Raw genomic sequence first — 24,665 nt, forward strand, 5'->3', positions numbered from 1 at the left:
CTCTGTTTTCCAGAAGCTAGGAATGGGTGACAGCGGATGATGGCTCACTAGATCGTTCTGTTAATTTCCTATGAAGCACCAGATATTGGTCACCGTCGAAAGACAGGATATTGGGCTAGATGGATCTTTGGTCTAACCCAGTATAGCCATTCTCATGTAAAATAACCTGACCTTGGAAAGATGAGCAGAGGGATAGCTCAGTGGTTTGAGCATTGGCCTGCTAAACCCAGGGTTGTGAGTTCAATCCTTGAGGGGCCATTTAGGGATCTGGGGCAAAAATTGGCGATTGGTCCTGCTTTGAGCAGGGGGTTGGACTAGATGACCTCCTGAGGTCCCTTCCAACCCTGATATTCTATGATTCTATGGAGGTGGGGAAATGAGGGAGCAGCCCAAAACTCAAATTACAAACAAAGCACCTTTAAACAAGTAGCCTAATCCATGCAGTTGTGAGCTCTGTATTTTTCAGGTCAGTGCTTCGTTGGGAGGGTCCCTGCTCTGGGAAGGATCAGACCAAGGCTCTCCATAGTGGCAGAGGACAGGAATCCAAGCAGAGATCTGGAACTGAATTGAGTCCAAAATACAGTGGTTAGGACTTATTACTAAAAATATATTCTCACAGATATGAGAGCAGGACCCTGCTAATTACTAATGCAACAGGTGCTCTAGGGACTGAGGATAGATGCAGAAGATCCCCTGCCAGTGAAGGACTGTTCCCTGCAACCCAATTTTAAATGGCCCAAATGCCAGGGCCTCCATCACTTTTCTTGGAGGACCCTTGAAATCCAAGGAGGTTATTGTGAGTAGGTCTTCCTGGATATTCAGACTACATTTTCCTTGGTTTAATGTCATTCTACATTCTGTTACATTCCTCCCACCACCCCCATCTACCTCAGGGGGTGGGAGAGGAGAGAAAGAAAGATCTCCATGGTCCTATTTCTGCTGCTTTTACAAAATGAGTTTTGGTTTCCCCTTTCCTCGGCAGCTGAGACGACAGGACACTATTGCAAGTATCAATACCTAAACACAAGCTGCCTCAGTCCTCCTCCAGGCTCTCTGCCCCCCACAAGCATCAGTTGCTGACAACACTATACTAAGAATTAAGTGCATGTAAGGCCTGATTTTCAAACCATCTCAGTTCCCATTTAGGTACCAAAGTAAGCAGCAGGGTTTATAAAAAAAGCTCACCAAATTGGGTGACCAGCTCTTCTGAAAGTCTGGCTGTAGGAGTCACAATGGTAGCTGCTGCTGAGCATTATGGAAAAGTTTAGCCACCATTATGGATGCTGAGCCTTGGAATATCTAACCCTGAGCTTTTTTGTACATCTGGCTCAAACTACTAACTTTCAAGGTTAACCAAAGAACAAAGCTACCATTCCAGACAGCACCACACATAGTCCAGCAACACTCAGCTCAAACAGAAGCACCCATTAAAGTCTAGTCCTCTCCATTCCCTTTTCAAACACACAAAAAAGAGCAAGGGCAACAGATTCAAGCCAGACAAAAAAAAAAAAAAAACCAATAACCAAAATGAACATTCTGACCTTAAATGCTTTTTTGGAACATCTCTAGCTAAGAGCGGGTTAGTGGAGGAGGATGAGGAGAGGAAACGGACAAAAAAAACCCCACACACCCACAACACACAGCAGTTTAAGAAGAACTGCATTTGCTGTTAGGCTTTTCAGAAATATACCAATTTACAGCCTAGGAACAGGTAGGGGACTTCAGACTCCACACATTTGTCATTCAAAGACTAAGTCTTGCCATTCCCTTCTGAATGAGATACAGCCATTGCTGATTAGCGACAGGGAAAGCAGGGAGCCAGGCAAGCATGTTCTTTGTTTCCCCTCATGCTAACTTCTGTGCTCGTGCACCAGACCCCCCCACCCCACTCCTCCCAGTAGCAAGATCTTCAGGAGGGGAGCTTCCCACCCCCAACCCGCGCTCTCTGTGGCTGTCATCCGGTAGATATTTTCCTTCCTGTTCCTCTAATCTTCCCCTCCTCCTCCCCTGCCCGGCTCCGGCCCTCCGTTGCGTCTTTTAACATCCTTAAACGACTCCCTCCAATTGCCGATGGACACTCGAACGGCAGCTCGAATAACTGGCTACACGAGCACAGTGTTTCCTGCCTAGCAAAATAACCATGCTTTGCTCCACGGTGGGGCTGCTCATAAAGAACTGCAGCAGGGCAAATCAGTGAAAGCACCTTCCCTGATGGCAAAGGGAAAGGGATGGAGTTTCAAAAGGAGAGGACGGCTTGAGCCATTATGGCCAGAATTGTGAAAAAAAGGCTACAAATGGGGCTGGGTCAGTGGTTCTCGCTTAACGTGGTAGTTATGGTCCTGAAAAATGGGACCTGAAGCAAAATGATGTTAAACAAATCCAATTTCCCCATAAGAATTAATGTAAATGGGGGGGTGGGGAAAGACTGTTTCAGGGAAATTTTTTTCACCAGACAAAAAAAGACACAATATGCCTTATTTACCATTGTGGGTCGCATATGCGGCTCTCTCTGTTACATGGGCTGCATTCACACAATAGATATATTACCTGCCTGGCCCAGAGGACGTCACATGGGCCTCAGAGGTATGCTGATAGGGCCGTGGGTTGAGAACCACTGGGTTAGATTTTCAAAAGAGCTCCCTGTGCTGAGCGTACAAAACATTGGGTGCAGAGCTCTTTTGAGAATCTGACCCATAAAAGATTGTGTCTACGCTGCACATGAAGCATGGGCTCGGACTCGGGTTTGAACCTCTTCCATATGTCCACACGCAAACCTGTCTAAGATCAGCAAGCGCTCAGGACCTGGGTTCTAGGACCCAGCTAGGGGGATGGGTCAGAGCTCAAGTCCCACAGTGAACAGGATCCAAGCCCTGTCATTCTGCAGCGCGGATGCAGGTAAAGCTGCAGACCCAAGTCAGAAGGTCTGCCTGGTGAAGCATGGACCCAGGATGCAGTGTGGACACAAGCACAGAGCCTACAAGTGTGGGTCCTGCAGACCCAGGCTGCCTGTACAGCACAGACAGACCCTGAGTGCCCAAAGGGAGCTGCTGGATGGTGGGCGCTTTGGAAAACCTGACACTTATGTCTGAATGGGAGCAGAGTCCCAGATCCTCAAAAGGTACATAGACTTACTCCCATTGGATTTCAGTGGAAGTTAGGAACCTAAATACCTCCGAAGATCTGGGTCCGAGTTCTTTGGAAAAACTGGCCTGCCACCACATCAAAACAATGACCAGCCAAAAGATCTAAGATCATCGGGTTATTTATTTATTGAGATTTAAAATATATGCCCAGCCAAGGTTCTAGGTGCCCCAACACATCACTGATGAATGTTGCTGGGATTTTATTGTTTTGAGTACAAATACACTCCTCTCCTCCCCTTCATTGTTATGGGATGTGCATCCTCAGCGCTCGCCAAAAATCCTATCAAACAAGGCCTAGTGCAGCGTGCCTGGAAGGCCACCAAACACAGTCAAAAACAAAAATACAAATCATAAAATCAACTGGTAACAAAATATTGACTAATCTTAACAACAACGAACTTGGGGGGGAGGAGGGGAAGACCACTAATAAATAAAAAATAAATACATCTTAACTGCACTGAGATAATAAAGCAAATAAAGCATCCCCATCTGCTTTCAAAGAGCCCTTGAGGGCCAGGTATTTGTACACTCCTAAGTATGGAGTAGAGGAGATCTCCAGTCTAGGTGGCAGCTAAGACAGAATAAACTTTTGTATCCCTGCAATGGCAGTGAAGGCTGCTTTTATCATGAAGTGCCTTGCGTATGTATCCATTGATACCTCTATATTTAGGCAGGTGTAATTCCCACAGAGATAAAGACCTTGTTTTTCAAACAAGCAGCAGCAGCATCAGAAAACAAAGACTGTTCAAAAGGGCGCTTAATCCTTGGGGTAGCGGCCTGGTAAATCAGAACCTAAAAGGACGGCACGAACTGCGAGGAGGCGGATGGCAGAGAGCACAAAAAGGAAGCAGGCAGTTTGCCTATAACCAAGGAACGCTCTCAATACTCCCCCTCCACCCCCCCATCTTGTACACAATCCTAGGGTTGGAAAAATATTGCTGGGGTAACCACAACATGCATTTGAGGGGCCCGGGAAACAGCTCAGAATTTCACACCTCGCAAGCCCCGTAAACTCAAAAGGCGTTTCAATCAGTGCTTGTTATTTTACAGCACATCACCAGTTGTTTCTTGCTCTACATGACTTTCCTGGGCCCTTTCCCATTCTGCTGCCTTTCGGAGGAGGAGGGCAGACCCGCTGAGCCTTTCAATGGCATAGCCATGGAATGATGATTCCCTGAACAGACTCATACATTGTGGCTGATCTTTCTACCACTGCGCTGCCTTTTGCTTTTCTCCCTCTTCGATTCCAGCAAAGGAGGAGAGGACTAAAGGATGGGAACCCCAACTCAAAGTCTAGCTGTCTGGGCAGGGCCAATGCATGGGGTGAAGTAGTAATCCCTCAGAGCTGGACTTCAGCTCCATCTGGGGTCTGCTTAGCTGAGGCAACGGGCACAGAAGCAGGGTCAACAAAATACAATTAATGTCTGCTTAACTGGGCCTAACCTATAATAGGAGAGAGCAACTCCCCCTAGTCCAGGGCTTCACATGCTCTCTCACAGCATGAAAACACAGGCTCCTAGACAGATTGTCTGCTGCACAACTCAGCTCCCATTTGGGCTTGTGCAAACCACTTCCCCTCCCCTTTTGTGAGTTTGTGCCAATCGCACGACATCCCCGTTACACCAACAACCCTGTTGCACTGACAGCCATTGGCTATGTGAGGCAAAAGTGCCATGAGCCAAGTGCTGCATGTCGTTTCAGCTGCTTTTAATGTGACAGTGCTGCAGGGAGCAAGGAGGAGCCAACACCACGTGGCCAGCCATTGCTCCATGGGCCACGTGCAAGTGCTCTGCAGAACACAGAGCGTGAGAAACACTGCTTGGTCCAGACTCATTTCCCCTTGCGTCATAGGAACAGCGTATGCAGACAGCCGCCGAGTGCTGCCCACTACGGGTATGCCTACACTGCAATCACAGGGTGTGATCGTGGCTAGTGGAGACTGACCCAAACTAGCTTTAATCCAGCTGGCTTGGGTACTGGAGTAGTGAAGCCAGAGAATCATGGGTTTCAGCGTGGGCTGGGTAATTACTTGGGCATGTAGCTCAAACTGCCGCAGGTGCATTGCTGCAGTGCCCAAGGCAGGGAGATTCAAGCTAGCTCAGTATGTCTACGCAAGCTGCAGGCAAAAAACACCACACGGCAGCAAGTCTCATAACCTGGGCCTACAGACTTGGGCTCATGGAGCTTAAGCTATGGTGCTAAACCTAGCAGTATGGACGTTCCCACTGAGGCTCTGAAACCCAGTGAGGGGTTGGGTCTCAGAGCCCAAGCAGGAACATCTACCTGGACAATTTTAGCACCGAAGAGCGAGCCCGCATCTGTAGACCCACGCTCAGAGACTTGCGGCCGGCCACCGGTGTTTTGTTTTGTTTTTTTGCAGTTTAGCTGTACCTTAAGGGCCGCAATGTCAAGAGCTATGGGACTGGTTTGTTATCACAGCCTGGACAGCAGATGCAGCATTGCCAACCCCAAGAGTTAGAAATTGAGTTTGGAGTCATGTCTCCAGAAGTTAGGAAAGGGCTTAAAAATCCTGAGATTTTACAAAAAACAATCAATACATTTGGGATTTTTGTTTTTTGCTTTTAACAGGGGTTTCTGAGCCTTTAGGGGGCACTCACATGCTATCAAGCTGTTCTCTACAACCATAAAACTAGAACCCTTAATAAAACAAAGCAAAGCTGAGACTGTCACGTATTCACAGGACTCCTGAAGCTAGGGCTTTATGAGAAACCTCCAAGTACCGTGACAAAATCACGAGGGCAACATGGAGATCGTTGCTAAAAAGAGCAGAGACCCCTGGTGCAAGGCTGAGGATACTATGGATTAGATCTTTTCGCACACAGAGAAGGCTGCTTAATTTATAAAGAACTCCTATCCTCCTGGACACAACAGGGGCCCTGAATGCTGAGGTGTGGGTGAGGAAAGCACGGGTGGGAGGCCAGCATTTAATATAACAACATTCCCTAGCTCTTATAGAGCACTTTTCATCAGTGGGTCTCAAAAAGTAGGTCATTATTATCCCTATTTCATAGATGGGCTAGATGAGTATGTCTACACTACTGAGATTATACTGGCATAGCTATGCCAGAACAGTCCCCTAGTCAGCATGGGAACACCCTCTCCCTGAATGAGATTAGCTATGTCAGTGGAAGCCCTCTTCCATCAACACAGCCGCGTCTACACTAGGGTTCTGTCAGCATAGTGCGACAGTCACACCCCTGACACGAGTAGCTATGTCGACATAACTTCTCAGTACAGACTGAGCCTGAAGCACAGAGAGGTGAAATGCCCAAGGTCACCCAGCAGGCCAGTAGCAGAACCCAGGTCGCCAGAGTCACAGTCTTCTATCCACGAGGCCACCTAAGAGCCCACAGCCACACCCCAGAGCAGAGCTTCAAGGTGTGACCGAGTCAGTGGATCCATTGACACTTCCTCTCTATGGAGGAGGGTTGTGACACAAGTGGCGACTACTGCATCCTGGAGGATGCAGCAAAGGCCATGGAGTACCCAGGAAGAAAGATGCCTCCCTCCTCCTCATCTTGTAGTGCCAATGCACTGAGTCCACATGCTCAGATTCAGCGTGGAAGATAGGATTTACCTGATCTATGAAAGCACAGTGGGTTAATGAGTCATGCTTTTCACAACACCTCCGCCCCCAGGGTGTTATTTAGTCCCTTAATAGCGGCAAAGAGTCCTGTGACACCTTATAGAAGTATTGGAGCATAAGCTTTCGCGGGTGAATACCCACTTTGCAGGATGCATGCACGGCTACCCCTCTGATACTTATTCCCTGAATGCGTGTGGCCATTTTAAACTGCCAGTGTATTTTTTGATATTCAGTATTATTGTGCAGGGACCAAGTCAGGTGTTATTTGTATAGGGTTTATCTAACTGGCTAGGCTTGCCCCCAGCTCAGAGGAACATTGCCCAGCCCCACTGGAGTGATCTCAGAGAGGGAGGCCTGCAGAGCCATACACTGCACTAAGCAAACAAGTGCAGCAGCTTCGGTTGGTGCAGCACAGTGACCTGTGGACAGGAGTTTTTTAGTTCTCCGGGCCCTAGATCAGTGGATCTGAGCATTGCTGACCTATTCCCAGTTACGCCCAGTGTTTTCTACAGCACATCTGTGCACCGACACAAAAATCAGAGCTGGAAAAGGCCTACTTCATCTTCTAGCCTATCCCCACCCTGCCAGGGAAAAGCTGTTTCCTGCAACGTGCATTCTGATGCATTTTCTCCTCCCACGTCGAGAGCAGAAGGAAGTTCTCCCAACTGCCAGCCATGTTGTGCAACAGAAGGGGGTGAAGAGGACACTGCTCACAGAGCTCAGTTGTGTTTTCCCCCATCATGCCTTTCCATTGAGAAGCTGTGGCACCTGAAAAGCATGTTTCTTCTGCAAATATAATTGGGGGCAGGGGGAACAATAGCAACATCAGATTAATTTTTCAGGGGTGCTGAGTGCTTGTCAATACCACTGACAGCTGCTGGAGCTAGGGTTCTCTGCACTTCTGACAGTTATGCTCCAAGGTCAAAAGACAGGCGCAAGATAATCGCCTCCAGTTTGGGTCTGATGCCATGGCACTTTCCTATGGAATTGCAGGGCCCAGTCCTGTGAGGTGCTGCTGAGCACCCATTCATTTCAGTGAGACACTCAGCACTGTCTTCATGAGGCGCTCAGCTTCTTCTAGGATTGGGCCCATTATTAACGGGAAGCCATCCAGCACTGTGCCAATTTACCCACTGGAGATTGGCAAGTTGTCATGCTGGCTGTGTGCATCGGACGCAGGCAGGGAAATAAACTAAACCAATTCAAGCATCTTTCAAGACTGTCATTTCACACTCATGTTTCTGTGCTAGCTGAGTTGACTTTTTTAACTAAATACAACCTGACACTAATTCTAATGGTTTTAATAAATGTTTAATGTCTTGTTAAAGGTCGCCCGCCTACTGTTCTCACTGCAGATTTGTATTAATAGCACATGGGCCACTTGGTTTTAACTGTGTTGTTTCATCAGCATTTCAAATGTTTGGCATACACTTCTCCCAAGTGATGTATTTAAAGAAGAAACACACAATGCACTACATAATAAACTGTCAAGGAGAACAATGGCAAACAGCCAGTTAGCGCAATGGCAGGGGAAACATACAGATTAACATGGACACAAAGAAAAAAAGATGGCCTATTTGGTGCATGCATTAGAGAGTTAATAAGCCCGAACAGATTCTTACTAAAAACCAGCAATAAATCCAAACTAATCCTGCTTTTAGCATCACAGTTTACACAGTGGTTTTAACACTGCTGTAGCAAGTGCCTACCAATTCCTGTAACCAACTTGTTTTAGATAAAGGCTAAAACCGGATAGTAATAATAAAATATACATCAAAACAAAACATCCCCTTCTGGGAGGCTGGATGTAATTTCATCAAGGGGGTTTTCTAGGTGTTCATCCCCAGAAACTCAAGATGAAATTACAGCTTGTGATACCCCTAAAGGGTACAGAGTAATTTATTTCAGCAAGCCTCCTCTGATGAAGCTAATCTATAACCTTGTCTGTGTGTGCACTCAGGGCACCGATACAGTCACACCCCCAATCTGCATTGTGCTGGATGCAGAGCCCAGGCCCCAATAAGGATGTTTATTTAAAGGCCCAATGCCAGAAGGCTCTTTAAAGTTTCTACCATATTTTACAAACTGAAAGGCCATTTTTCCCTCCCAGTGATGGCACAGGCTTCTAACAGGGCCCTTTCAGCAGGATATATCATCTGCCTCAGCCAGGGTATGGAAGCAGAGCTCCCGATTTTCCCAGACTGGTTCCCCTCCTGTCTATTCCATGTTCATCACCCGATGTAATTATCTGGAAGAGGGATGGATTCCTTCAGAACCGCTCCCATATGTTGGGATGCAGCTGGTCCTGCAGGCAGTCCCCTGTCCTCTTGCTCAGAGCAGCTCCAATTTTCAGTACACCATGCAAGAGCACCACAGAGGGCCCAATTGGGGGGAAACTGTCATTTCCAAACCTGAGGCAGGACCTGAATAGAAGGGCTGGCAAAGCAGAGTTTGAAATCAGCCCTTCCCTGCTTTACTAGAAACTTTGATCGCAAGAAACTGAAATCCATACATCCGACAGCCCTCTGGGGTGAGGGCTACAAGGTAAAGATGGGGAAAGAAGAAGCAACCACTGTATAGAAAGGACGCAGAGAAACTGGAAAGGATCCAGAGGCGAGTGACAAAGATGATCAACGGGATGGAATGCACACCATGTGAGCAGAGGCTGAAGGAACTGGGTATGTTTAGTTTGGAAAAAAAGGAGATGGGGGGGGGGGGAATATGATAGCAGTCTTCAGATACTTGAAAAGCTGCCATAAGAGGGAGACATGTTGTTCTCTCTCACTAAAGTGGGCAGGACAAGAGGCGTCGGGTTCAAACTACAGCATAGCGGTTTTAGATTAAATCTCAGGAAAAATTTCCTAAGTGTAGGAACAGCAGAACAATGGAAGAAACTGCCTGAGGAAGTCATGGAAGCTCCTTCACTAGAGGCATTCAGAAAGATGCTGGATAGCCGCCTGTCTTGGACGATTAACGTTTAGACACAACAAACCCTGCATCTTGGCAGGGGGGTTAGACCAGATGACCCACATGGTCCCTTCCAACCCTATCGCTCTGTGAGCCTCTCCTGCCTACACCAGCTGCCATACGCGCCAAGAATTTACCAAATGGGTGCAATCCAGCTCCCAGATCATTCCATAGATTACAATGCAAGTTGATTCCAGTCCTACAGTTTACAAAGGGTTAATGTTACATTATAGTACATAGAGGAACAAAACACAAAGTTGTAGGGGAAGGAGTGTGGACTTATGGTTAGAGCCGAGTCAGCCTCTCTGGATTCTACTCCTGGCTCTGCCACTGACTTGACAAGTCACTTGAGGCCTGATCTGCAGAGGAACTGAGCACCATTGACTTCTGTTGGATCTACAGGTGCTCAGAGGTTCTGACAAATCCTCTGTGCCTCAGTTTCCCCTTCTATATAATGGGGATAATGCCACTTCGCTGCATCATGGGAGCTTGTAAGGCTTCATTCATTAATGCACAAAAGGATCTTTGAGATCCTTGGCTGTCAGTATTTAAGACTGCACCCTGTGCTACTGGATTTTGTATACAGAATTGTATAGGTCAGCTTGTCATCAATGAGCACCTCTTGCACACTACTGCATTGTGATTTCTTCTTGTACCACTCTGCCAAACATGTCCATAAATAAGTAAAGCAGTGGATTTATCTGTCCCACAAAATGAAAGAAGTGTAGCTCTCCCCTCGTTCTGCTGTCCAGTGATCACCAGGACTTAGGCCTGGTCCACACTAGAAAACTAGGTCAGTTTAACATCTGTCAGGGGTGTGAAAAATCCGCCCCCCAAGTGATGTAGTTAAGCCGACCTAATTCCGTGTAGACAGTGCCAGGTCGACAGAGCTCCTGCTTCTCAGGGAGGTGGAATACCTACAACAGTGACAAGTGAATACCTCCCTATCCTGTCTACACAAAAGCGCTCCAGCAACACAGCTGTGCTTCTGCAGCGTTTTAAGTGTAGACAAGCCCTTAATTTGTAAAGGAATAAACTTGCAGGTCTGCCTTTTGTCAACACCAGCCGGTGGTATAATAGCTGTGAAAGGGGTAACTGGGTGGTGTTTAATGGCCTGTGATGGGCAGAAGGCCAGACTAGACGAGCTGCAGGTCCCTTCTGACCTGAAATTCTATGACAACACACAGTACAGTAGCATTCCTGTCACTCTGTGTTCTCACCAATGGCCACAGGAAAAGACCAGATCTACCCCAGCACATGTTATCAAACAGGTATCCTGGACAGCCAGCTGGGTGCGCCCAAGTCCATGGGCCTGGGTTCTTTTCTTACAGAATTTGTATGCTGGTTTAACTCAATGTACACCAGTAAAAGCAAGATCAGGCACCATGTCTCCAGACCACCACCGTGAGTTTGGTTACTTTTCATTAGCACAAACAAAGCAGTTATTGAAAAATGGCATAGCATAGCCAATCACTATCACTCAGTGCACTGATTGTATTAATTCTGTGTTCAGGAGCACTTTAACAGATGGTATATTATAGTGTCATTATTTACCTCACAAGTATGAGCCAGTACTCCAAAGACAGTAGCCACTTCCTGTGCTTCAACAATCCAAAATCAAATAAGATGCAGCAGGAGAGGGATGATTTTTTTTTAAGTTATATCTGTATAGATCACATTAATGCAGCTACTTTTTTTTTTAAACTTTAAAAATCTTGTGAATTATATACATCCCTGAAACTCTACATACATCCTCATTCACCACTAAGCCCTAAAACACAGAAGGCTGCAAGTCAGCTAGCATAGTATGAAAACATGGAGTTTCTCAATTACAGTGGTCAGGGCCTTCGTGTAGGTGCATTTAGACTGTAATATCTTGGAGGCAGGAACTGTCTTTTTGTTCTGTGCTTGTATAGGAGGGTCTCAATTCATGACTGAGAATCCCAGGAAGCGCTGCAACAATGGGTGTAATTTCCACACCCTTAAAAGGCCACGTTACACTGCCAGATCAGCATAAAGGGATTTTATACTGTATATTTAGTGTAAATGGGAATCAGGCCCTTAGAAATTAGATGGAGAAATGTCAGCTTTTATTTTCTACACTCACTGCCATCCCTAAGACCACCCCACCCTGCCCAGTTATTTACCACAGAATATTATTACCGCCTCACAAAATTCTGTCCACCCACTCGCCCAAAGTAAGTAATTTTCTTTGACAAGTATGTAAAATATTACATATATCATAGCAGAAGAGCAGGCCAGTTGATTCCGTGCCTGGGCTGGAGAATTCTGCATTAAATATGGCACTAGGGTTGCACCGTTATTCAATTAACACCACTGGGGGGAAATTGTGCATAAAAAATGTACAAAGCCCCTGCTCCAAGGGCTTACAAGATACGCGTCAACCTTGCAAAGACTTGTGCACATGCTTAACTTCACACTCACAAGTAGTCCCGTAGGCTTCAGTGGGACTACTCACACACTAAAGTTGTGAACCAATGGATGGGAATCATTGTTCCTAAATGCAGCCCTCAATGTGATGTGTCATGGGCTCTCAAGATCTCAGAAGTCTCTGGGTGAAGGAACCTTACATATCCTGAAATTTGTACCGACTTTAATATCTGGGTGGGCATAATTTCAACATCCAAAGCTACCATTAATTAGAAACAAAACCTCGTTTGCATCTTTCATCTGTGCATAACTTTGCACCAATACTCAAACCTAGCCACGATCAGCACTCCCTTGACTACCCTAAAACAGCTCACCTTCGGCCCCTCCCATAAATCATCTTCCCACACAGCGAACAGCACAGAGCCTTTCCCGAGTTACAGACTTTCGTGCTCACCAGCGAGGACAAGGCTTACAGGGCCACTCCTTAAATGCTACAAAGACCAGCTTGGATGCCACAAACAAGTGACTGATTGTTCACTCTTGCGGTATCACAATGCGAGTATTCCACATAATGGAAGGACTCTGTCACTAAACAGTAAAAAGATGAATGGATTTGTGGCATCAGAGCAAATTCACTGGGTAAGGTCAGAGATACCTATAATTAAACATAGCTAGAGATGAATAATTAAAAGAAAGTTTTTCCAAGACACACACACGCACCACCCTCATTTAAACTATTAAGATCGTTCAAGGGCATATACCGAGGTGGCCAAACCACAACTCATGAGCCACTTCTCTTTTACAGTTAAAATGTGGCTCATGGAGGCCCCCCCGTATCTCCACTCCATTCTCCATCTACCAGATTGGGACGGGGTGAGCTCAGGACTTCTGCCCTGCGGCAGGGTGGTGGGGCTAGGGGTTTCTGCCCTGCGGGGGGGGAGGCGGGGGTCTTGAGGCTTCAGCCCTGTGGGAGGTGTCTGCTGGGGCTTAGGGCTTCAGCAGGAGAGGGGCTGAAGTGCCAAGCCCCAACAGGTAAGCCCGGCTCCTGAACTTCTGAAGATCATCATATGCAGCTTGGAGGATTAGTAAATTTGGCCACCCCTGGCATATACGCCCAATGCAACCACCACAAAACCAGAAAGTCCTCATGTATCCCTTGTAATCTACAATCACCATGATATTGTCTTCCCCAGATTATCTCACCCACAACACACACACCCTGCCACATTTCCCTTCCTCTCCACGCAAAACATACAACCTTTAACTCTGACCCGGGGGGGGGGGGGGGGGGGGAAGGCGGTTAGAAGTGGATGTTTTAAACAACGCGAACCAGTTATAGGTTGCAGTATGTAGACACGCGTGTAGGGCAGGGGTAGATTTTTAGAGCACGTGTGTGGGTGGGTGTGGGGTCAGAGGATTATTAATAGACGGAATGGTTTAGGTTTGTATAAGGTTGGGGGTTTTTTTTTAAGTGGAAATAGTTTGCAATGGAGTTTATCATTTTGGGGCGCCATTCTTTGCGGCAGTGTTATTTAGGAGACAGAATGAGGAAGTGCGATGCTGTTTTGTTTTTTCAATAGATGTTTGCGGTTACAATCAGATCCACTCTGCCCCTTTCTCTGTTGGAGGAAGAATCTGAGAGATAAGGGGAAAAATTCTTCTTGCATCCCGTTCGTAGGGAGCTGAATAAACAAACAAACAGTCTCCAAAACTCTCCTTCCTGTTTCACGGATAGGACTCAGCCTCTTTAAAATGAGCTCATTTGTTAAAATGAGCATAGCTAGTTATTTCTACTGCTGTACTACCTAGGGGAGCCTCAGACATGGATCAGGGGCCCCCTGCATTAGGCACTGTACAACCACAGAACAGAAAGATGGTACCCACCCAAAAGAAGTTATCTTGCAACTTTGAAAGTCCCTGCTCCCAAGCATTCTAGTGGGATCTCCATTTTCCTAGAAAGACAGGACTATAACAGTCCCGTGGCCAATCTAGCCTCTGACAGCAGCTGGTACCAGATGCTACACGGAAAGATGCAAGGAACACTGTATAAGGTAGTTACGGAATAACTGGCCCACAGGGAAAGTGTCTTCCTAATCTTCACCTGCTATAGATTAATTTATGCCCTGAAGCATCAGGGTTGGTAACCCTTCTAAACATTTTTGCGGGGGGGGGGGGGGGGGGGGGGGGGAAGAAGAGGGATGTTTGGGGTTTTTTTTTTGTTTTTTTTAAATCTTTACCAAAATCGCTCTGGCTGTCCTAAACAAGGGCCAGATTTTCAGAAGAGCCCATGCACCCAACACACAGGGAGCTTTTATTTGAAAAAAAAAAAAAAAAATCAAAAATCTGGCCTAAATGGGAATTGAGCTCTTTTGCAAATCTGGCCCATGATGCCAATTCCATGGGCAGACCCAACTGGACAAAGACCCAAAGGGTAAGGAAGGGGAAATAAAGGGAGTTTGATTTTGTTCTTCATAACCTTCTGTGGGAAAGAGTGAAGCGGTTATTGTGAAGACCAAAAGAGTAAAAATTGCTGAGGGGTCTTCATTAAATATTTATTTAAAAAAAAAACCTACACACACACACACACACACACACCCCTCACTCAGTCCCTGCCTGGTTTTTATAAGCCTGTGAGTGAACAGATATTTTATCCTTATGATGTTGCAGGTCTGGAGGAAATAGCTTCATGATTCAAGTGACGGGCACAGATTACCTTGATGAAGTGAGTCCTGGGTAAAGGACCACTTTATCTTTGTGAATTAGCAAAGGCAGGAGAATGGTGCTTAATGCCCTGTGGTCCCCTATTCATCTGGCTGAAGTTAATTTTCTTTTTAAAATGGGCATAGTAGGATTTTAGCCCCAAGCAGAGACAAAACAATAGAATATTAGAAAGTTTGATCAGTGGCTGCTTGTAGGAAGAACTGTAAATCCCACTATGATGCAGCCAGCTTTTGGAAAGGTGTTTCCTGCAGTAGTAATATTTGTACTGAAGGGGAAAAAAGTCTGTACTGGTGGAGTTTGTAAGATCCCTTGGAAATGACTGCAGCATCTGGATGTCCTCTTTGAAATATGGCTGCAACAACTTTTGCGAGGGAGTGGAGACTTCTGGCCTTAGAACAACCCTGATGTAAAGACTTTCCAAACCATAAGCTACACATTTCTCTCTCTCTCCATTTGCGCTTTAGCAAGATACTTAAGCAAGCGACCCTGCTTCAACCACGTGACTGGTCCAATGTCAGGCCATGGGATTATTCACACAGTCAAAACGAGGCACATACCTAAGTACCCCACTGAATGAGAACCACAATATAGAGCTGTAGAGTCTTGGACACCAATGAGAAATAGCCCAGTTGTGCAGGGCCTAACCAGGCACCACACTGCTAAGTCTTAGGGCTGATGGGATGGAGTGGATCCTACTGTAAGACATGAGGGAGGAGTAGCAGCAAGTGGCCCTTGCTCCAAAGAGCACGTGAGCTGTTCAAACCTGCTCTTCCATAGGCCACCAAAAAAAAAACAAAACAAAACCACGCAGCTGTAGCCTAATGGATTATTTATGTGTTTCCAGTAGTGCCCACAATGTATGAGGGCACTGCCGGACGATCCAGGGAGACCTGCTTGATTTTCTGAAGGACTCCTACCGCCAGATCATCAAAAGAGCTCAGCACCCAACAGGCAGAGCTCTTCTGGAAAATCTGGGCCTGACTGGAGGTGACGAGCCCTTCTGAAAATGCTGGCTCTCAGGTCGAAGGAAGAGGAGTCGTCCAAGCCAAAACCTAGCGAAGTCAACAGGAGCTTTTATGGGCTTGGAAGCAGGCACGAGGTGGTAAAATGTAGGAAAGATCAGAACCTCAGCAGGTTCTGCACGATACAGCCCAGACATCGAACACATTGCTCCTGCAGTAACTTGGAATTCTCTTTTGAGGCTGCAAGCAAATAGTCAGCCAGACGGAGCCCACATGTTGGGTGAGGTGGACAAAGAAACCAGGGGAAACCCACTGTCTATAAATTTCATCCAGCTATTTATATTGTGTCCATCACTGTGGTATCTGGAGTCAAGATGGAGTTCAGGTCACACTTTGTCTAGTTTATAAGAGCATTTACACTTCCTGCTAACAGTGCTATTGTCAGGCTGCCCTTCTCAACACCCCTTTGTGGGGTGGCATGGGCTCCTGCTCTTTTGGGTCATGAACTGTTTGGTGGCCATTACAAACAGCTGAAGGCCATTCTACAGCTTTCAGCTGGGATTTTTCAAGCAATGGCTTCACTTTGCGGTAAAACGCCCACTGATTTCAACTGGGTACAGTGAGGCCAACACAGAGTGCATCTGAAAACCCCATCCTTCACTTCTCAGCACAGAGACTTCCAACATAGATAGCTCTTTGTAAGCATGTCCCCTGCACCCCTCCCTTACAATCCTGCCTGGTGGAATGTGTCACACTGACAATTTTGGTAGCTTGGAAACCCAACCTCTACGCTGCTTTTTGCCCAGAAGTTTCAGAAAGTGGGTTAGCACTGGAAAAGGACACTAATACATAGAGGTGCTTCAGAAATCTGTCATACACACCCCACACTGGGCCTTGTAGCAACCGCTATGACACAGGCTCTCTTAACTGCAGCATGTGTGGGTGTAACCAACTGACCTGTAGACTGAACCTTTCCCAGAGGTAGCACAGGACACTTGGGCCCGTGGCCCCATTAGCTGTACTAACAGCAATCAGCATTTCTCCACACCCATACTCAATCGGCTTTGCAGAAAGAAATGTAACAACGATATTTCCACACACCATTTGATTGGATACAGTCTTCCCTGAGCAAGGGAAATAAACTCATTTAGACATGGAAAACCTTGGTGTCTGCTTTCCACACTGGCTACTGATCTCCGAGCAATCCACAGTTAACACTAAGATTTTTGTGAACACTTTGGGCCCAAGTCTGTACTCAGTTTCACTGGTGTAAATCCACTCGTTTGGATGAAGTTACTCCAGATTTTACTGCAGTATCACAGAGCAGAATGTGGCCCTCTGGATTCAACTGACAAGATTCCCAAAGGAAGTACACTGTATTGATAAGGGCCTAAAATTTTTTTATCCATTGCTTGTGGGAACAGCATGTTGGGATACGGAGAAAAAAAATTTCATTTTTTTTTTGGGGGGAGCACTGGGGTTTAGATTTAAATGAACAGTAGCTATATTAACAATGACATTTCATGAGGAATTTGGCTGAGGGGTCGATTCAGGAGCGATCCTAGGCCTATGTCTTTTCAGTGCTGCAAAACACATGGAATAAAAACCTTTGCCTCGTCAATAGGAATATGAGAACCAAACAGTTTTAGACTAAACTTTGGATCTGTATTCATGCTACCATTGTTTAGCACAGCATCAAAGAATTCCTCCCCTTTGGATGCAGAGTTCAGCCCGGACAATGCAATTTTGTAGCTATAAATGTTCAGAAGCCTCTATACTGGACTAATTACCCCCAGCTGAACTGAAGTTTGCACATCAGTATGGCACTAGTGAAGTGTGCAGAATTAATAGTATTGTCAGAGAGCTCAGAAGAAGTGGCAGACTGAGGAGGGGTAAGATTGAATAGTATTTTTGCCCCAGCTCCTTTTGAAGAGATTTAATTAATATGATGATATATCCTTTCAAGGATAAGCAGCTAGCTTCAAAAAAAAAAAAAAATTCTAAGCACGAGTTGTGTGTAATCTGACACGTTTCCACTGGAAGAACAACTTTATGCATTTGTGCTGCAACACACAAGCCTGTCCTATCGGTGAGGCAGCAAGCATATTCGTTTCAGGTGAAGGACCACAGAAAACACTTTTGCAGAAGCCTTATCTGGTCTCACTCTTCTTGACCCATAGCTGGACTGCAGAAGCGTTTTTATATGAATTTTGATTAAACCAACAGTGATACTTGGGAGATGGGGTGGCAGAGCTATTTCTAGTGGATGATTGCATGATCATCTAGACCAGCAGCTGGTTTCAGTCTAAGGCCCCAATCACGCAAGGTGTTGCACATGGGTGAGCCTATGATTTCATCAAGCTACACTCATACCGAGCTCTTTATTTCTCCAAATCCAGGAGATGAGTTTAAAATGTTTCCTCCCTCCTACTCTGACTCTGGTCTAGGCCAATCTAAGCGAAGAAGGGCATGAGACCCTCTGAACTGGAGGTAAACCTTAGCAGGGAAGACTGCAGCAAAGGAGACAAAAGAGGAGGCACAAACACAGGACTCTATTCCTAGGGACAAGCTGACACCCGAAGGCAATATGAGGAATGGAGAGGAGAAGATGAGAATCCCAGGGACAAGGATTGCATCCACAAATGCATCTAGTCTTGTCATCTTGTGGGGAAACTTGGTCAAGCATTCTGGTCGAGGGCAGTCTGGAGGTGGAGTGTGCTTTATTTAGGTATTCCATTTTTTCCTTTAAACATCAGTAGGCTTAAGTAGGGTTACAGATCTTCCAACCTGGGGATGCAACCTGTGTAGGATCACGATTTTCAACCGTATTAAACAGGCTACAAGACATTTAAAAACATTAGCAAACTGTACCAAGCTGAAAGAGGGCAGGAAACCCATAAACAATTCTACCATGGAGTCTAACGGCAAGGGGTAAGGATTTCTACTTACACAACGAACCCAGAAGTGCTAGCCCCTGGGAAGCCAATGCCCAGCTCACACAGCATCCTCTAGGCACAGTCCTTCCAATAGTGCTAAATGGAGGAGGATCCAAGCTAGACGAGTTGGGATTATCCTATTATGGAAAAGATTGAGAACCACTGCTCTAGAGCAACTGGCACGGGCAGCTCTCAGAGCCAGGATAGGGGACTAGCCGGACCATTGACTTGATACGACCTGCAGGTCCCAAAGAAAGAAAAAGGTACAATTCTTACGTGCCTCAGCCTCCCCAGACAACAGCCCTGAGATCTCAGCGATAGCCCCACTGAACAAGGTTCTGGGATTGATTCTGCTGGTTACAAGGATAAATATCATCCCACTGCAGACTTTCCTGTTTTAATCAATAGTAAGATGAAGCAGTAGGCTACCCATACTCCCCCCTCAACAACCAAACAATACTCTAAAAACAGAACATCTGAAACTGGAGATGGGTACCCTGGTTCCACTCAGAGTCTCCAGGAAAATTTCCCCCAGGTAGGCTGAGCATCCCAGGAGCTCCTGTCACGTGTAAAGACACAAGAAAGGTCTGTCCTGGTGCTCAGTACCTCAGACATCCCAGCAATGCCACATAGCTAAATTTCACCTGGAATCCTTGCACCAACTGAACTAAAGGCTCAACCCAGCAGATAAGCAAGGACTTAGCCTGTGACAAGCCTCAAACACTTTTGGCCTCTCCCAAGAGGTTATTTTCTCACTAAGGTCCCCAAGTTGGCAAAGACTTAAGTCCACAAATGTTACACACGAGTAGCCTCCCTGAAATCAAGGCATACAGTTACACTCACACTTGGTCTTTGCAGGATTGAGACCCAAGCAATGAGTGTGTTAGGGAAGAAGGGGGAAAAAAAAGTAACAGGTAACATGTACCGTAGCTCCAGCCCCACACAGCGTGTAGCACTCTTAGCCAGCTTTCTGTGGCAAATTCCCCCTTCTCAGAGGTATTCCATGGTAAACTGAGGCAGCATGCAGGAAACACTGTGGCAGGTTTATATAGAGTTTTTAAAACTGAGGTTCTCTGGAATTAAACTATGAATCAGTAATGTAATCCAAACATTATGCCTTGCATTAAATTTCATATTAACTTAAGTTTACTTTGCATTGTCCCGAATGAGGCAATTGATGTCCTGCATAACTGTATCAGATACATGATCAGGAGCAGACAGTTGAAGTTTTGGCAGCTGGATAATGGACGGTAAGGGCTTTCAGAAACTGGAGAAGAACGGGAGGTAATTTGACATTGCGGTACAAATACATTAGCAGAGTTTTTGCAAAAAGATTAATCGGTGAAATAAGTAACCGTGTTGCCATCATTAGGCTTCAGAGTCAGCATGTCACCGATATAAACAGGACAATTCATGACTCTCAGAGCTATCGTTTCAGGCTCTCTGAAAACTCATCAAGACAAGACCACATCATCTGACACCCTGCTCTTGTCTGGAAGGTCTCCTTCCCAAACATAAAGGATTAAGTTCTGGATCATTTTTAAAATGGAAACTAAGAATCTGGAGCACAATTCTGTAGCAAAAGGCAAATGCCACAGCAGATTTCACAGAGCTACGGAGTACATAGAACCTTGATGAGTCAAAGAGCTGTCCTAACTGGCCCAGCAACAACAGGTCAGATTTTAAAGTTTTGGGATCCTTCTTGATTAAAGGTATGATGTACAATGAGATGTCAGTTTCCCCCAGAAGGTGTCAGTTTCCCCTAGAATACTTACATATGGTTCATCTGGTCTTACTAGAAGGAGCATAACGGTCACACCTAGAGGCCCCAACCAAGCTCAGGAACCCCATTGTACTAGGCGCTGTATAGGCATCTTAAGAGGAAGTGGAGCTTATTTTCTACAATAGACGAAGACAGACAAGGGATGGAGGAGGAAGGAACAGATGGATGAAGGGACTCCTCTGAGGTCATGCAGCGGGTCAGCAGCAGAGCCAGAAATAGACTCCGGACTCCTTCTCCACCAGACCACACTGCCTCTTCAACACAGATTCTCAATTCCACAATGAATCCACCTTGCCTTCAGTTCCTGGATCCTCCAGTCCCTCCTGCCTCCTGGCCACAGAGAAACGCCACCTCTGTGCTTCCCGACTGCAAGTCCACCGCCCACCAAGAAACCAGTCGACCCAGAGGGGGGAATTAGCCAGGAGACTTCCAGCAGCGGCAAGAGTCACCACCATCCACACACCGAAGCCAGCCGGCTCCAGCACAAGACAGATCAGTAGGGCCGCTCGGATGTCCAGCTCATCCCGAGTAGATGCCTCGCTATGCCCACGAACTGGAGGGACAGGGCACAAGGTGCAACACTCTGTCCCGCACCTGATCCCCATGCACATGCAGAGAGAGAACCGCCCCCACACACCCCCCCCCTCCATGCAGCAGTGCCAAGGGAGCTCACTGGTCACCTCACTTGGGAAGGGCAGAAGCCTCTTCCCTACAGGTATCTGCGGTCGGTTCCTGGTTTTGCCAAAGCCTGGCGTGTCTAGCCAGGTCATCCGGGGGGGGCGGGCGGGAAGGGGGGGCCACGGCTAGTTTAAACTCTGCTGCGGGCGGGTCAGTCCACGTTTAACCGCTTCCGCTCTGGGCAAGCCCAGCAGCCCCAGCTACCTCCGGGGAGGCCAAACTCACCTGGGGCAGGTGACGGCCCCTCAGCCCCCCCCCCGCGGCTGGGGACTCCGGCCCCTCAGGCCCTGCTCCGACAGCCGCCAAGCCAGCCGGTGTAAACGCCCGTTCGAAGCAGACGGGAGCAAAGGCAACATCCCCCCCCCCTCCCCAAATAATAATAATAATAATAAAACCGACCCCACCCGCGGGAGAGTCTGGGTCCCCCACTCCGGCCCTCCGCAGGGTCCCTGCGTGACAAAGTCACCTTAGCCGCCCCCCCCCAGGGAAAAGGGGAGGAAGCAGGCGCGGGGGAGCAGCACGGGGAGGAGGAGGGGGGGGGGCAATGGTCTGCAGCGGGACCCGCGCCCCCCTCCCGGTCACTGACCTCCCGTCCCCGGGGGGGGGGGGGCCCGACCAGCGAATTCGAATCCCCGCCTGCCCCGATACCACGGAGCCCGCGCCCGCGGGGGGGGGGGGGGGGAGTTTCTCTCTTACCGCAGGGCTCAGCCTCGCCCGGCTCCTCCCGCCCGGCGGCTGCCGCCCCTGGATTTAATCCGCGCGGAGCGTGGGGGAGGGGTAATTCCCTCCCGGCCTGGCTGGGCGGGCCGGGGCCCCCTGCTCCCGGGGGGCTGCCGAGAGAGGCTCTTTGTTCTGTAATCCCAGTAAGATTGCCAGCCATTCGCCCCGGCGCTAATCCCAGCCCCGCTCAACAGCCGCATCCATTGGCTGCCATTTACATACAGGATTAGCCAGCCCGGCCGCGGGGGGGGGGGCGGCCTGGGCATGGCCCGGCGCCACGGGGAGGGGCCCCGGGGAGCGGAGAGCAGGGACCCGGGGTGGGGGCCTGGTAGAGGAAGGGGACGTGGGGAGCATAGGAGAGCGGGTCTCAAACTTTTGTGCAGGGGACCCCCAGCAAGCCTCTGAGTGTGACCCCCCCCCCCTCCTCCCGCATTAATACCACACTTTTTAAAATATTTAACGCTATTACAAATACTGGAGGGGAAGCGGGGTTAGGGGGCGATTCCCCCCCCCCGTTTGAGAAGCCCTAGACGAAGGGCACCCGGGGGAGTCATGGCAGAGAAGCACAGGGCGGGGGGGCCTGCAGGTGGCTTGTGGCACCTTGGAAGGGCACCTGCTGGTCTCCTGGCCTCTGGCCCCTGGCCCCGGCCGGCCGGCGGTGTGGGAGTGCACCGACTTGCAAAGAGAAACAGGGAGAAGCGGGGTGGTGCTTTGTGTATCAGACTCAAGCCAGGCTCAGCTGTCGAGACTCCCAGGTTTTCTGGGAATCGGGTCACCCTTCTGTTTTAGGGGGGAGGGAGTGCTTTTTAGGGGGGCTGGCAGGCACCTGTACACTCAGCCAACCTGTGGCCACTGCCAACAGTCCAGCTGGCCGCCCCCTCCTGCAGGCAGTCAGGTGTTCTGCAGGGGGGGCGGCTTGTAACGCCAACAGGGACCCCCAGCTGGCCCTGAAAACAGGGAGACGCAGGCACCCGGCCTCAACAGCGGGAGGGGAGGGATTCACATTGCAGGCTCCCCTCCTCTCCCTGGCCTGTGGGAGCAGGGCTCCCCCACAGCTGGGGTGTGCCCCATCGCCTTGGTCAGTCTGCTTTAACCTCTGGGAAAGGAGTCAGTCGGGTATAAAAGGAACTGCAGCACCAGCCAGGCCTCTGGAGGGACACTGTCATGGCCACAGCTGTTCTGCCCGCACTTCTTGTGCCTCCATTGGGAGCAGGGCTGCCCCTCCAGATTAGAGATCGCAGGGCAGCGCCTAGGGGATATACCAACCCTTCTCCAGATTGCAGGGTATGGGCACAGGGAGTGGCTCCAGAACACATCATACTCCCAGCTCTTGCCTCCCTTTCCCGGGGGAGCAGCCCTGCCTGCACTGGAATCCAAGCAGCGACCACAGAGCTCTGGGTTTGTACAGCACCGATGCTGAAACAGCTGTGTGCCGGCTCTGCCTTTGCAGGGAAAGCAGATGTCTGTGAAGTGACAGACAGCAGGGTAGCTAGAGTGCTTTGGTGCAAATGCATGTATCTATGTATTGTTTCACAGTGTGTCCATCGCCACCTCTCGGTGCATTTACACAGTCCTTAAAAATCACATAAGGCTCCTAGCTTGAAACAGCAACTCATCACAAGACCTCAGGAAGCAATCTCCCCACAAACCCACACCCTCAGTACTCCATCCCTCCTGCAAACAGCCTCTTCTGTCCAACAGGGAGAGAATAAGTCAACAGGGAAGCCTTGACCAGTTCTTGCATACAAAGGAAATCAGGCTCTACCAGGCTAACGCCCGAAACAATTTCAAGTCCAGAGTCTCCTGCTCTCCTGCCAAACGCCCTGCAGCTCCAATACTGGGTATTAAAAGAAACCATTAGCAACAGTTCAACTGACCGCAGCTGGAAAAGTAGGATAGGCAGGTATTTCAGGTAGCCTGGGCTTAAAGTTGTTTGGTGTTTGAGATCCAAGATGCCACTTTCTATTACACCCAGAAGCCAGTGCATGCTAAAACACACAGGTGCAAGAAACACCTTGGAGCAAGCAAGCTGCCACATTCTGTACTAACTTTCAAGTTGTCTTGAAGGATAGTCCCATACAGTATTATTTGAGGAATGGATTACAGCAAAGGCTTGAATAACTCCTGCATGATCCACACTCAGAGAGGAGGCCACAGCGTCCATCTAAGGTTTACTCTAGTACAAATATATTTGACTGCTGGGATATATCTTGGAAACAACTCTGCACCTTACAGGGAATTATTCTTGTCAGACACTGGCCATGAACAAACCTTTGCTGGTTTCAAAGCTGGTACAAGCTTCTCATGAACATTACATCACAACTAAACACCCTATCATTTCCTAAGATTAACTACCTATATACCAGCTCCTCAGGTTGGGCAAAGATGCCTCTGTGCTTCCCAGTCATGGGAAAGGTAGCATTTCTTAGTCGCTGTAGCTCAAAGGGATGACCAGAACAGTCCACTCCAAGTCTGTAGTGTCATTATCCAGCGTGCAAAGGCCTGAAAACCTGTAGGCAAGATGCCATATCATGAAAGCTCCCCCATGCAAAGCTGTAAGCAACCTGGGACACTTCCATTTGTATATTCACAGCAGGTCAAACTGCTGTTCTCCATCTCCAGCTTACACCTCTCTGCTTCCATGTGCCCTGGATAATATTAGCTTTCTCGCAGCTCAGGGACCATGGGATCACAATGTCTTTTACCTTCCAAGATCAGAATAGGCATAACCATTGACTCCCTTGGAATGTCTTGGGT

The 24,665-nt window shown here is 48.0% G+C and overlaps 1 protein-coding gene across 3 annotated transcripts in view; it reads right to left on the minus strand.

Moving 5' to 3' along the window:
• GTF2IRD1 (GTF2I repeat domain containing 1) overlaps nt 1-22,069 on the minus strand; it is a 178,236-nt gene extending 156,167 nt beyond the window's left edge. Inside the window, exon 1 of one of the 3 annotated variants that reach the window (XM_043499307.1) lies at nt 21,885-22,069. The gene's annotated coding sequence lies outside the window, so the exon portion shown is untranslated. The remainder of the gene's footprint in view (nt 1-21,884) is intronic. The other 2 variants (XM_038375625.2, XM_038375622.2) reach the window with 2 other exon arrangements.
• Nucleotides 22,070-24,665: the final 2,596 nt, after the last annotated feature.

This window comes from Dermochelys coriacea, chromosome 17 (assembly GCF_009764565.3).
Source record: "Dermochelys coriacea isolate rDerCor1 chromosome 17, rDerCor1.pri.v4, whole genome shotgun sequence".
NCBI classification, from domain to species: domain Eukaryota; kingdom Metazoa; phylum Chordata; order Testudines; family Dermochelyidae; genus Dermochelys; species Dermochelys coriacea.